This window comes from Meriones unguiculatus, chromosome 11, assembly GCF_030254825.1.
Source record: "Meriones unguiculatus strain TT.TT164.6M chromosome 11, Bangor_MerUng_6.1, whole genome shotgun sequence".
Taxonomy (NCBI): Eukaryota; Metazoa; Chordata; class Mammalia; order Rodentia; family Muridae; genus Meriones; species Meriones unguiculatus.
Window position 1 is genome coordinate 60951971 of NC_083359.1, and position 14677 is coordinate 60966647.

Consider the following 14677-nt stretch of genomic DNA (forward strand, 5'->3'; position numbering starts at 1 on the left):
TACTCTTTTCTTGGTACCAGAATCAGTTCTAAATTCTTGATAATGTCATATGTTATAGCATTCATTGTCTTTAGGGGAAAGAGGAATCTATTCATAGAAGCTACTATTTACTTGGCAATAGTAGACAGGCACTGTCCTCTTATGGTCCTCTGATAATCTTCTAAAACATGTTATAATGTGTTTGACCTGAAGAAGAGACTATCACAGTGCCCATCCCAGTCAACCTGGATTGCCAAGACAACAGCATAGTCCCCACCTGTGAATCTAGATTGCTAAGATAGAACACATTAATTCCTCACTGGTCTGGAGGGTGAACGTTCATGAGCAACTTGCCAGAGTTGCAGGGTTCTTGATGAGGTCTCTGCTCCTGGGGATGACCCTCAGGTTATAATTTTGATGTTGTACGTTTGTACATAGCTTAGGTTATAATGAAACTTACTGTATGTCAGAAAAACAGTTGGAAGAATGACCAAGGGTAAACAATGCCACTGAGAAGTGGGAGAGAGGCTCCAGGGAAAAAGACCAAGGGCCTTTTATATCACCAGGTGAAATTTTCTCCCTATATTGTTGTTGGACATGATCTCATGCCTCCTATAACAAACACACTTAACTGAGAAGACATATTTATACTTACTATGTACCATGTGCTTACTGATGTTTGGTTTTATGTTTTTCTGATCATGGTTTTCTGAACTCAAACAGCCTTCTTTGAACTATTTCTTTCTGTGTTACATTTGTATATAAAAGAACACTGAAAATGAAGTAAGGTTGTCTGCAGCATTAGACTGTGTGCCCTATTCTTTCAGGTCCCAGGTCTTCTGGATATAGGTCTATACAGGTGGGCAAAAGTCGACAACTGCATAATCAAGTCTACCCTGAAACTCAGGGCAATCACCCTTCCTCAGTTTCTGAAGTGTTTGGATTATAAGCACATATCATCATATTTTGCTTTTATAAGGATGCTAGTCTCATCATAGGGTTTCCATGGTGATGACTTTATCTAAATTATTTTTACCTTCCAGAAACCTCATCTCCCAATACTATCCTATTGGAAGGTAAAATCTCATCATTTGCATTTAGGGATGCACAAAACAAACAACTTAACAAACAAAAATAAATAATCAAACAAACAAAAAACTCATCCCAAAATTTAATTATCTGTTCACAAAAGAAGAAATATAAACTGTCCTGAATTGAAGTATTTTAATAATTGATACTTGATTATAGATCATACTACACAGGTTATAATTTTTTAATTTTTATTAATTACACTTTATTCACTTTGTATCCCCCTATAAACCCTTCAATCCTCCCCTCCCAATCCGACCTTCCCTCCCCTTTCTCCACGCATGCCCCTCCCCAAATCCACTGATAGGGGAGGTCTTCCTCTCCTTCCTTCTGATCTTAGTCTATCAGATCTCATTAGGAGTGACTGCATTGTCATCTTCTGTGGCCTGGTAAGGCTGCTTCCCTCTTAGGGGGAGGTGATCAAAGAGCAGGTCAATCAGTTCATGTCAGAGGCAGTCCCTGTTCCTATTACTATGGAACCCACTTGGACACTGAACTGCCATGGGCTACATCTGTGCAGAGGTTCTAGATTATCTCCATGCATGGTACTTGGTTGGAGTATGAGTCTCAATAAAGACCACTGTGCTCAAATTTTTTGGTTCTGTTGCTCTCCTTGTGGAGCTCCTGTTCTCTCCAAATCTTACTATTTCCCACTTCTTTCATAAGAATCCATGCACTCTGACCAACAGTTGGCCCTAAGTCTCAGCATCTGCTTTGATAGTCTGCAGGGCAGAGCCTTTCAGAGGCCCTCTGTGGCAGGCTCCTAACTTGTTTCCTGTTTTCATCTTCATCTGATGTCCATCTTTTTTGCCTTTCAGGGTGGGGATTGAGCATTATAGCCAGAGTCCTCCCTCTTGATTAGTTCCTTTAGGTGTACAGATTGAAGTAGGTTTATCCTATATGTCTATATGAGTGAGTATATATCGTGTGTGTCTTTCTGCTTCTGGGATAGATCACTCAGGAAGAGTGATCTAGTTTCCAATTCCCACCATTTACCTGCAAATTTCATGATTTCCTTTTTTTTTTTCATTGCAGAGTAATACTCCATTATGTAGATGTACCATCATTTCTGTAACCATTCTTCAGTTGAGGGGCATCTGGGTTGTTTCCAGCTTCTGGCTATTACTAATAAAGCTGCTACAAACATGGCTGAGCAAATGTCCTTATTGTGTACTTGAGCCTCTTTTGGATATATGCCTTGAAGTGGTATAGCTGGATCTTGAGGAAGCGTTATTCCTAGTTGTATAAGAAAGAGCCAGATTGATTTCCAGAGTGGTTGTACAAGTTTATATTCCCACCAGCAGTGGAGAAGGGTTCCCCTTTCTCCACAACCTCTCCAGCATGTGTTGTCACTTGAGTTTTTCATCTTGGCCATTCTGATGGGTGTAAGGTGAAATCTCAGGGTCGTTTTAATTTGCATTTGCCTGATGGCTAATGACATTGAGCATTTCTTTAAGTGTTTCTCTGCCATTTGATATTCCTCTACAGAGAATTCTCTTTTTAGCTCTGTTTCCCATTTTTAAATTGGATTACTTGATTTTCTGCCTTTCAACTGCTGTAGTTCTTTATATATACTGGATCTTATCCCTCTGTCAGATAGAGGGATAAGATTCTTGCCCAATCTGTAGGCATTCGTCTTGTTTTTATGACAGTTTCCTTTGCTTTACAGAAGCTTTTCGGTTTCATGAGGTCTCATTTATTGATTGTTGCTCTTAGAGCCTGTGCTGTTGGTGTTTTGTTCAGGAAGTTGTCTCCTGTGCCAATGAGTTCAAGGCTCTTCCCTACTTTTTCTTCTAACCGATTTAATGTGTCTGGTTTTATGTTGAGGTCTTCGATCCTCTTGGACTTTAGTTTTGTACAGGTGATAAACATGTATCTATTTGCGTTTTTCTACATGTAGACTTCCAGTTAGACCTGCACCATTTGTTGAAGATGCTATCTTTTTTCTCCATTGTATGGTTTTGGCATCTTTGTCAAAAATCAGGTGTCCATAAGTGCTTGGGTTTATATCTGGGTCTTCTATTCAGTTCCTTTGATCCACCAGTCTGTTTCTATACCAGTACCATGAAGTTTTTTATTACTGTTGCTCTATAGTACAGCTTGAGTCAGGGATAGAGATATCTCTAGAAGCTCTTTTATTGTAGAGGATTGTTTTAGCAATTCTGGGTTTCTTGTTATTCCATGTGAAGTTGAAAATTTTTTCTTTCAAGGTCTGTAAAGAGTTGTGTTGGTAATTTGATGGGAATTGCATTGAATCTGTAGATTGCTTTTGGTTATATTGCTATTTTTACTATGTTAATCCTGCCAACCCATGAACCTGGGAGATCTTTCCATCTTCTGATATCTTCTTCTAATTCTTTCTTCAGAGACTTGAAATTTTTTTTCATTCAAATCTTTGACTTGCTTGGTGAGGGTCACACCAAGGTACTTTATGTGTTTTGTGGCTATGTGAATGGTGTTATTTCCCTAATTTCTTTCTCGGCCCCTTTGTCTTTTGTATACAGGAGGGCTACTGAGTTTTTTGAGTTATTTTGTATCCAGCCACTTTGCTGAAGTTGTTTATCAGCTGTAGGAGTTCCCTGGTAGAATTTTCGGGGTCACTCACGTATACTATCATATCATCTGCAAATAGTGATAATTTGACACCTTTCTTTCCAATTTGTATCCCCTTGACTCCTTCAAATGTCTTATTGCTCTAACAAGGACTTCCAGAACCATATTGAAGAGATATGGAGAGAGTGGGCAGCCTTGCCTTATCCCTGATTTCAGTGGGAATGATTTAAGCTTCTCCCCATTTAGTTTGATGTTGGCTATAGGCTTCTTGCTGTATATCACTTTTACTATGTTTAGATATGTGCTTTGAATCCCTGATCTCTCCAAGACTTTAAACATAAATGCATATTGGATTTTGTCAAATGCTTTTTCAGTATCTACAGGGATTATCATGTGGTATTTTTCTTTCAGTTTGTTAATGTGGTGGATCACATTGATGGATTTCCTTATATTGAACCACCCCTGCATACCTGGGATGAAGCCTACTTGGTCATAGTGGGTGATATCTTTGATGTGTTCTTGTATTCGGTTTGCAAGTATTTTGTTGAGTATTTTGCATCAATGTTTATAAGGGAGATTGGCCTGAAATTCTCTTTCTTTGTTGGGTCTTTGTGAGGTTTAGGTACCAAGGTGACTGTGGCTTCATAGAATGAGTTTGGTAGTGTTCCTTCTGTTTCTATTTTGTGGAATAGTTTGAAGGGAACTGGAATTAGCTCTTCTTTGAAGGTCTGGTAGAATTCTGTGCTGAAACCATCTGGTCCTCGGCTTTTTTTGGATGGGAGACTTTTTATGACTGCTTCTATTTCCTTGGGGGATATAGGACTATTTAATTGATTTACCTGATCCTGATTCAGCTTTGGTAAGTGGAATTGATCAAGAAAATTGTCCATTTCATTTAGATTTTCAAATTTTGTGGCATATAGACTTTTGAAGTAAGTCCTAATGATTATTTGTATGTCCTCAGTGTCTGTAGTTATATCACCCTTTTCATTTCTGATTTTGTTGATTTGGATGGTGTCTCTCTGCCTTTTAGTTAGTTTAGCTAAGGGTTTGTCTATCTTGTTGATTTTCTCAAAGAACCAGCTCTTGGTTTCATTGATTCTTTGAATTGTTTTATTTGTTTCTAATTTAATTGATTTCAGTCCTGAGTTTGATTATTTCGATTATTTCCAGCCATCTACTCCTTTTTGGTCTGTCTGCTTTTTTTTTCCCCCTAAGGCTTTTAGGTGAGCCATTGAGTTGCTTGAATGAGATGTCTCGAATTTCTTCTTGAAGGCACTTAGTGCTATGAACTTTCCTCTTAGCACTGTTTTCATCATGTCCCATAAGTTTGAGTATGTTGTGTCTTCATTTTCATTGAATTCTAGGAAGACTTTAATTTCTTTCTTTATTTCTTCCCTGACCCAAATGTCATTTAGTAGCAAGTTGTTTAGTTTCCATGTATGTGTAGGCTTTTTGCTATATCTGTTGTTGTTGAGGTCCAGCTTTAGTCCATGTTGATCAGATAGGATACAGTCCTGAGTGGTAACTGTGGTCCTTCTTAGTCAAGAGGGCTCTCCTCTCAGCCGGAGAAGTCCTGGAGACAGCTGTCCTGCTTTTGTGTTTCTTGCTGTAAATTTAGTGAGCTGCTGCTGCAACCTGGGTGTCCTATGGTTTGGACAGTTTAATTAGGGATAACTGATTGCTCCTTGGAGCAGTTCTGAGGGTTGATCTCAGGGATCCCAGGCTCCTGTAGGTCTGAGGTTGGGGCTCTGTGCCTCAGTACCCAAGACATAGTCAATGGCAGGTGTGCTCTGCTCTCATGCATGCAGCTGGATGCTAGAGGCAGGAGCCTGTGGATAGTCAGAAACTTTTCTAGAGTTAGGTGTCCTGAGGTCGGGCCAGGTGTTTCCCCTACTGCAGGTTTTCTCCCAACAGGAAGTCCCAGTCTGTGGTGTTTGGGTTGGTGCTCGTAGAGTGCACAGGTGCTGGCGGGTGGTGGCTCCAAGCTGGTGACTGGGCAGGAATCTGAGACCTTTTCCAGGGAACTTTCCTGTATGTGCTGGGGGGGGGGGGGGGGTCGGCTGAGCACTCTAAGCTGTCTCCCTCCCTGTGGTGTTTTCTCCTGACCTGGACTCCCAGTCTCTGTTGCCCTGGGGCACACAGCTCTGTCTGTGAGGGAGAGTTGGGAGCGCAGCAAGTCTCTGTGTTGGCGGCTGGAGCCCAGCTCAGAGGTGGCAGTGCGTGCCCACCATTCTGCAAGACCTTTTCCAGGGAAAGACTGGATGACCCGTGGCCAGTCCTGCTACTTTCCTTCCCCGTGGGTTTTTCTCACGACTGGGACTCCCAGTCTCTGGTATTTTTGTCCCCACAGTTCAGCCTGGCAAGGTGATCGGGACACGCAGTCGTGCGGCTCTGGTCTAGGGACCTAGTGCCTGCGCACCCCAGGATCTCTTCCGTGTTCTGGCTGGGTGACCTGAGAGTGGGCCCTCGTGGAGTTTCCCCTCACCTGGGAAACATGATTACTGCTGTTTTAGGGCCCAGAGTTCAGTCTCTTGGTTGCTGTACCGAAGATGTTGTCCTGGTCCTCAGACGCAGTGTCCTCCTGGTGCCGCCATCTTGTCCCCCACCCCCATGACTTCTTATTCACATTTGGGTGACACTGAATGATGCATTCCTCCTATTTCTTCCAGCTTTGTTGACTAAAACATACTTCTCTTCAGGGGGTTCCACACCCTGTTAGCAGATTTTCTTGGTGGGTGTCCATGGCCCTGGAATATTCAATATGCTAGGGTCTTCAACACAACCCAGGCTTCACTCAGATCTTCACAAAATGGTCTTTCCAGGCCTCCATGCACGAAGTACTCTGCCAAAATCCAGGTTACCATTTTTTATAGAACAACTTTTAAAATTAATTTTGAACTACAGATGCTATTAACACTTAAAGAAATTATCATGCAAAACTGAGAAAACGCATTATTTCTAGACATTAAAAGATAGCTTTTGATCTCCTGGCACAGTCACATCCGCTGAAGAAAGGATAAGGTAATGTGTTGCTGAAGTTGAAGTGAGAGAAAAATAGGCCCTTAAACCTTGATAGGATCTTTCCTTCCCCGTGGGTTTTTCTCACGATCTGCTGATAGAATGAGATACAGCTGCATGTAACAGAAAAATAAAAAGCAACCCCCCAAACAAAACAAACAAAAAACAAAAGCAAAAAAAAAAAAAAACAAAACAAAACAGAAAAAGAAACGAAAAGCCTTTTGACAGGTAATTAAGGGTAGTAGAAACCTTTTCCCAGCTTGCTTTGTGATTCTGTCCTCCTGTCACAAGCACCAAAATGGCTGTTAAGCCCCAGCTGCTCTCCATGCTCTTGTGGAGGCCTGTAACTGAGGATGATTTGGACAAGCATTGAAAAAGCACAAACTTTAATTTTAAGATTTTCTGGAACTCCCACAGGACACTAACAGTGGACATTTTATTGTCTGCTTGATTATGTGGTCATGTCCGACCACATAATAATGCTGGTGCTGAGAACGAGAAGGATGGGGTGTAGGCCAAAGGAAACATGAGCCATGAAAAAGAATACAAAGCTAACTACTTTTCCTAGTTTCAACTGCATCATAGTTTATGTTTTGTTAATTGTACTTTGGGGTGGGCCTGTGAATTCCACTTTCTGGGTAGTGAAGTAGCAAGAGCCATCATAGAAGCCAACATGTGTTATGCCTTTGAGACAGTGACTGTGAAAGTTGGGGGTTTGTTTTAATCCCGTACACCATTTGTGCAACTGAAATTAAACATGAGTAGTCAAAGAACACCTGTTTCATTGTGGCCCACATAGGAAAAGAGATTTTAAATGTTTGTCCTTAGCAAAAGGGTATTGTAACCTGAAATTCACTTCATTTTTCCTTCTGTTTAAAGCAACATCAGAGCATTCTGTTGCAGTGTTGTTTAATAGGTAAATTGCATTGCTACATAAAAAGTACTATTTAAAAAACTACTTTTCCATTACTGGGAGAAAATCAAAGAAAAAATGATGGGTCAAAAATAATCCCTATGTCATAATTACAGGTGTTTTATCAGCTTAGGCCAAGCAGAACACACACACACACACACACACGCACGCACACGCACGCACACACACACACTTGAAAAGTCATCATTGGGAGACTTAGTAACAACTGAAAGTGCCTACCATCTACATCTAAAATAAACACTGAAGTTACCAGCTGAGTAGCAGCGGTGGACATCAGTGTTTAACAGGGTGGTTACATACTGATGAAATCTGGGTCCTGGGGAGGCTCATGCCACTTGTATGCACTTGGAAAGGAGCTTAGCATTTTTCATTATCCGTCTATGAAATGGAGAATATTGTACCTACACCATAAGACTGTGGTGAGGATTAAATAAATAACTGGAAAGTTAAAAAGCATATAACTGCCAACAGTCAGTGCTCAATAAATCCTATTAGTAGAATTCATTGTTTATGCAGCTAACAGTCTCAATACTGTATCAGATATATGATAAGAGTAAAAAGTTCAATTAGGTGTGTTGATTAGCTTTATGCTAACTAAATTCATACTTACTGTTGGACTACATACTATTGATGTAAAAAATCAGAATTTATCTATATTTTATACAAATTTTTTAAAATATCTTTAAACCATTAAAGACAAAAACTTCATATCATAGGTAAGATTATACCATTATCATAAATATTTAATATGCATTTTATAGTATCAACACTGAACTTTTAAACATGGCATTCAAAAACAATAAAAGAATAAAATTACATTTATTTTATAAACCACGTTATCCTAATCAAATCATAAGTATTTTGTATAATAAAGCCTTACTTCCAAGTGGTAAATTTTAATTTATTTGAAGGTGTGTGAACTCTGCTCAGTATTCTTTATGTGTGTTTTGGAAATAATCATTTCTCTGATAATATTTATTAAGCCTACTCATTACAAAAACTATGGAAATGTTGATATACTGGCAAATTGCACCCTCCAGTGGAAGTAATGATTATCTATAAAAATGCGATATTTCTACACTGCAGCTTTATCATATTCAATTCTTCTTCTGCCTAAATTAAAAAAAAATGATTGTTTTATAACTTGAAAGAATGTATTTCTATCTGCACTTATATATGCAAATATACTTTTGGGGACTCCAGGAAATGGCTGTGAGTTTCAAACTTTACTGTTGATAAGATAGTAAATGTTTAAAAGAGCTTTAAAAATTATTTTAAAGAAAAGTGTAGGATAAATTGGGCATAGTTCACATATTGAACATTTAAAAAGAATACTCCATATATTATAGATCAAAATTGAATTATAAAGGATTCTTTTCATTGTAAATCAAGTTCTTTTTTAATTTTTATTTTATTTAAGTTTATTCACTTTACATTCCAAGGGTGCCTCCTCCCTCCTCTCCTCCCAGTCTCCTTCCCCCTCCTTGCTCCTTCCCCTCTCCCTTTCTCCCCTCAGAAAATTGGAGCTCCCTCCCCAATATTATTTCTCCCCAGCACATCAAGTCACATGAGGACTGAGCATATCCTCATCCCCTGAGACCAGGCAAGACAGCCCTGCCAGGTAGAAGTGACCCAAAACCAGACAATAAAGTTCATGTTAGAAACAGTCCCCTCTCCACTTGCCAGGTGGCCTACATGAAGACCAAGCCCCACAGTCCAAATATGTGCAGGGGACCTAGGTCCAGACTGTGCATTCTCCTAAGTCTCAGCCTCTGAAAGCCCCTGTGGGTCTGGATTAGTTGTCTCTTGTGGGGTTTCTGTCCCCTCTAGGTCCTTCCATCTTTCCCCTAACACTTCCACAAGACCCCCAGAGCTCTGCCCCATGCTTGGCTGCAAGTCCCAACATCTTTCTTGATTCGCTGCTGGCTGGAGCCTCTCAGATGACTGTCATGTTAGGCTCCTATCTGCAAGCATAGCAGAGCATCATTAATAGTGCCAGGGGCTGGTTGTCTACTGTGGGGTGGTCTCAGGTTAAGCCAATTATTGGTTAGACATTCCCTCAGTCTCTGTTGCCTCTTTATCCCCGTACTTCTAATAGGGAGGGTAATTTTTTTTTGGATCAAAGGTTTTATGGATGGGTTGTTGTTCTCCTCCCTCCACTAGTCCTGCCTGCCTAGGAGGTGGTCACTTCAATCTCCATGTCACCCCTTTCTTAGGATTTATAGTGACTTTATTCAAAACAGCCAGAAAATGGAAACAACCTAGATGTCGCTCAACCAAAGAATGGATAAAGAAATTGTGGTACATTTACGCAATGGAATACTACTCAGTTAATAAAAACAAGGAAATAATGAATTTGCAGACAAATGGATGGAACTAGAAAAGATCATCCTGAGTGAGGTAACCCAGACCCAGAAAGACACACTTATAAGTGGATATTAGACCTATAGTACAGGTTATCCGTACTACAATCCACAGACCCAAAGAAATTAAGTAATAAGGAGGGCCCAAGGGAGGCTACCAGAATGTCACTCAGAAGAGCAAATAGAGTAGATAGCAGAAGTGAATGAAGACAGGGAACTGGGCAGTAAATGGAAAGGGGAGGGAAATGAGGGTGGGAATCAGATGTGGGGAAAACAGAGGTAGGTGGTAAGAGAGCTGGGAGAGAGAAAGGAAACTCAGGAAAGCATTTCTTTTTTATTATATTTATTTATTTATTTTCTCTTCTTTTTTGAGATTTTTAAAATTTCTTATAATTTCTTCACTTTGTATCTCTGCTGTAGCCCCCTCCCTTGTCGTCTCCCAATCCTGCCCTCTCCAAGTGGGTCCCTAGTAAGGGGAACAAGGACTGTTTCTGACATGAACCTAGTGACAGGCTCTTTGATTACTTTCCCCAGAGGGGGGAGCAGTGTTAACAGGCCACAGAGGAAGACTATGCAGCCAGTCCTGATGAAACCTGATAGGCTAGGGTCAGATGGAAGAGGTGGAGGGTCTCCCTTTCTCTATCAGTGGTGGAGAGGAGGGACATGGGAGGGAGGCATCTCTTTGACAGGCTAGAGGCCTACAAAAGGGTAAGCTCCAGGGAAAATATGTGTGTGATTCTAGTTGAGTAAATCAAGTTCTTATTGTAAGAATTTTATAATAATTATAAGAAAAAAGTTTATATAAACATTCTGTGTTGATAGCTGCCCAGTCACAAGAGAATATTCTCAATGATCAATTTAATGTGATAACATGTTAGGGATAGCATACCTTCATGTGTTTGAGATAAATGATTCTGTTTTATCGTTCACTGATACTCTGAGCAAAATGTTTGGTTTGGAGGATTTGCAGTTCATCAACACTGAAAGAGAAAAATTTAATGGTAAATAAAAAAAACTGAAGCACATTATTTCTCTTATAGAGTGATGAAGTCTAAACTTAGGATCAGGGCAGTGAATTCTGATCAATGCACCTATTTCCCAGCTCCACTCACTAAATTTACAGTGATAAAACCAGGTTAAGGCAGGGTATTCAATATTTTATTTGTTTATTTTTTTTGCTTCTTTTTTTACTAAAGTCCTCCTAGTGACACAAGGAATTGGATATGATGACAGGGCACATGAACACATTGCTGTCTGTAACCATCCAGAACAAGAAATGTCTTTTAAAAGTTTCTGTGGAGAATACTGCATGTTAGCCCATCAATTGGTTATGCAATACATAGTGGACAAGCCCGATATCATATCCATAGAAGTGACACTAATTGGACTAAGCAGGTTGCACTTCTATACCGAGGCATGTATGTATGTATGTATGTGTATACACACTCGTATACACAATATTTATAAGGTGCATGTGTGTGAGAGACATGTGTGTGTATATGTGTTTATGTGTGTGTGTAACAATAACAATTAAAGAAAGATGAGGTCAGGATTTCAAGAGGGAAAGTGGGAGGGGCTGGAGGGAGGAAAAAAGATAAAGGATGTAAATATATTTTAATTAAAATGATAATAAATATTGATCACTATTTATACAATTCTAGATTTTTTTTTAAAAAAAAAGAACTGATACTGCCAATATCTCCTTTTCTCTCCACTCTAGCATGAGAAACATGAATTTAAGCTGAAATAGCATTCAAGGAGGCATATTGGAGTATTCACCCACAATATTCTCTGCAGTTTTTGTTATTAGTGGACCACACAGGTTCACCCAAGTATGAGTGCAAATGCCTGGCAGTCCAGAAGTGCTGCACCTGGTAGTCCAGGATTTAAAGGAGGCTGTAGGCCATCTTACATGGATGCTGGGAACTGAAGTCAGGTCTTCTGGGAGAGCAGCTAGTGCTCTTAACTATGAGCCATCTTTACAAGCGCCCATCTGTCCCATTTCTGATGAGTGAGTACTACACCATAGAACTCAGGCCCAGATGGAAATCATGGCGCATTACTATCATTGCTCCTGGAAACTGTTCTCTCTTTTTAAATTTTGTATTTATTACTAGTTGTGCTGCATAGTTTTCTGTCAACTTGATACAAGCTAAAGTCATCTGAGAGGAGGAGCCTCAGTAATAAAATTCCTCTGTAGAATCAGATTGTAGGCAAGCCTGTAGGGCATTTTCTTATTTGGTGATTGATGGGAGAGAGCAAAGCCCATTGTGGGAGCTGCCATCCTTGGGCTGGTGGTCTTGGGTTCTGTAATGAGCAAGCTATGAGAAGCAAGCCAGTAAGCAGCATCTCTCTGTGACCTGTGTATCAGCTCCTGCCTCCAGGTTACTCCTGTTTGAGTTCCTGTCCTGGCTTCCTTCAATGAGAGACAACAATGTGGAAGTCTAAGCCAAATAAACTCTTTCCTCCCAGTTTATTTTTTGTTGTCGTGTTTCATCACAGCAATAGAAATCCTAACTAAGACACTAGTATATATGTGTGTTCATGTGTACACATGATGTGTATGGTACGGGGAGAGTGCCATGGCATGCAGATGGAGGTCAGCATATACATTTTTTTTTTGAAGTTGGTTCTCTCCTTCCACTTTTATGAATGTGTGCTGCAGGGATTTAACCCAGGCTGCCAGGCTTACAGCAAGCACCTTTACACAATCATCCCCCTTCCCAGGTCAGAACTGACCCTCTTTGCCTTTCCTCTCTATTCCGCAGCATGCCCTCCAAAAATAACTCCCAGGGTTCCCTTCAGGATTCACTTTACACACCTGCTCATCTCAGGAAGAAGGGGAAAGTTGTACTCTAGGTAGGCTGATTTCTATTTGCGTCCGCCCTCAGCACCTTTTTTAGAGGACGTAGTGACCTCTCCCTCGTAGGAATTGAGGGTGGGAAAGAAGTATTTATCTCATGTTATCACTTTCCAAAATATTTTCCATCTTTGACAAAGTAGAACTAAATCTTTTTATCAAAACCAAGCAAACATAATGGTTAGTATTTACCTTTGCTTCCTAGAGTTCTTGCAGCCCATGGCCATTCACATAGGACCCTGTTGCCTCTTCTCCTTGGCTCTTTCACTGCACCAGCCTAGGCCAGGCATCCAGCCATAAGGAGAGATTTACTCTCACAGTGGCCCTAAATGGCTTTTTTTTTTCCTAATTCAGTATTTTCATGTCTCTGATTTAATGTTCTATTTTTACTTCTGAGCTTTTACCTTTTCTTCTAAGATTTATTTCACTTGGTTATAGGTCTAATCTACTCAGTTTCTTTCCCCCCCTGTTTTAAAAGTGTAAGCCCTGTCTCCTAAACTTTTGTCTTTGATTTATGTTCTGATTTTAATGAGAGATGCCTTCCACAGATTCATCTGTTGAACACTTCGTCTCCAGCTGGTGACACCATTTCAGAAGGTTGTGAGACTTTAGAAGTGGGGTTTGAATGGAGGAAGAAAGCCAACAGAAAAGTGCTCTGGAAGTCACAACTACTTCTCCGACTCCTCCTGTTCTGCCTCCTTTCAGAAGCGGTATCTCCTGTCCCAGCCATGTTCTACTCCACTACAGCCCTAGAAGAGTCATGAAAATACAGGTTTAAACAGAGGAGATGAGAATATTTTGAAGGGAATAAAATAAAACCTTACACTGTTCCACTTCCTAGAGAAAACATATTGTCTATAAATTGATATAATCTATTTGGTAGCAAATCAAGGCAATATAAAAAATGAATGAAGATGGGTGACCATGATGTATGATTTCCCCTCTTTGGATAAGCGATGCCCAATCATTTACGAAGTAAGGTCAGGAGGGTATGGAGAAATGTGTGGTGCATTTGAGAGCCCATTGCTTCATCACTTGATCCACTTGGAGAATTAATCAATCTTATTAAAGATTACTTCAGTCTTTGTCCAATTCCTGCCATAATTTTTATAAAAGGTCTTTGTACCATAATGCTCAGTGGTATCTCTCTCATGGACTTTCCCAACACCTCAGGGAGGGTCTTCCTTAATTTTCAGTAATAAACTCACCTTTGCTTTGTTCACTTCTGCACCAATTTGCCTTCTTCAATCCTCACTGATGTAAGAGAGTGAATCCTCAATCCTCAAGTGGCTTAGGGTCACTCTAGTGACCATTGATTTTTCTGGGACCTTAGTTCCCTGGGATAAGCCTATATGAGCTGAGAGAGAGGCTGCATTACACAAATACACTTATGGATGCATGCACACACAGACATACATGCCACACACACAGACACACGCCACACACATACACACACACACACATACACACACACACACACACACACACACAGAGAGAGAGAGAGAGAGAGAGAGAGAGAGAGAGAGAGAGAGAGAGCAGGGAGGTCCAGTTAAAAGATTCAAAAAGGCTTGGTGTTGGTATAAAGGCAATAGATCAACACTAGCACTCCTCAATGCTAGAGTCCAGTGCTGGGTTCAAGACTCAGGACTCTGAGACCTACAGGGGAAGTAGAGCTCCGGAGAGCAGCAGTGCAAAGGTTCTGTGACTCAGATCAGTGGCCTCCAGAGCTCCTAACATGTGTGGTCCCAAGGGTGGGTTTCCCTCATCTGCCTTTTTGTTTGAGGTTTTAAAAGAAGTTTTAGAAGTGAAGGGTAACTATGGGGAAAGAGCTGTAAATGCCAATCAGCATGCTGTTGGTTGTCTCTGTTTCTTCTAGGA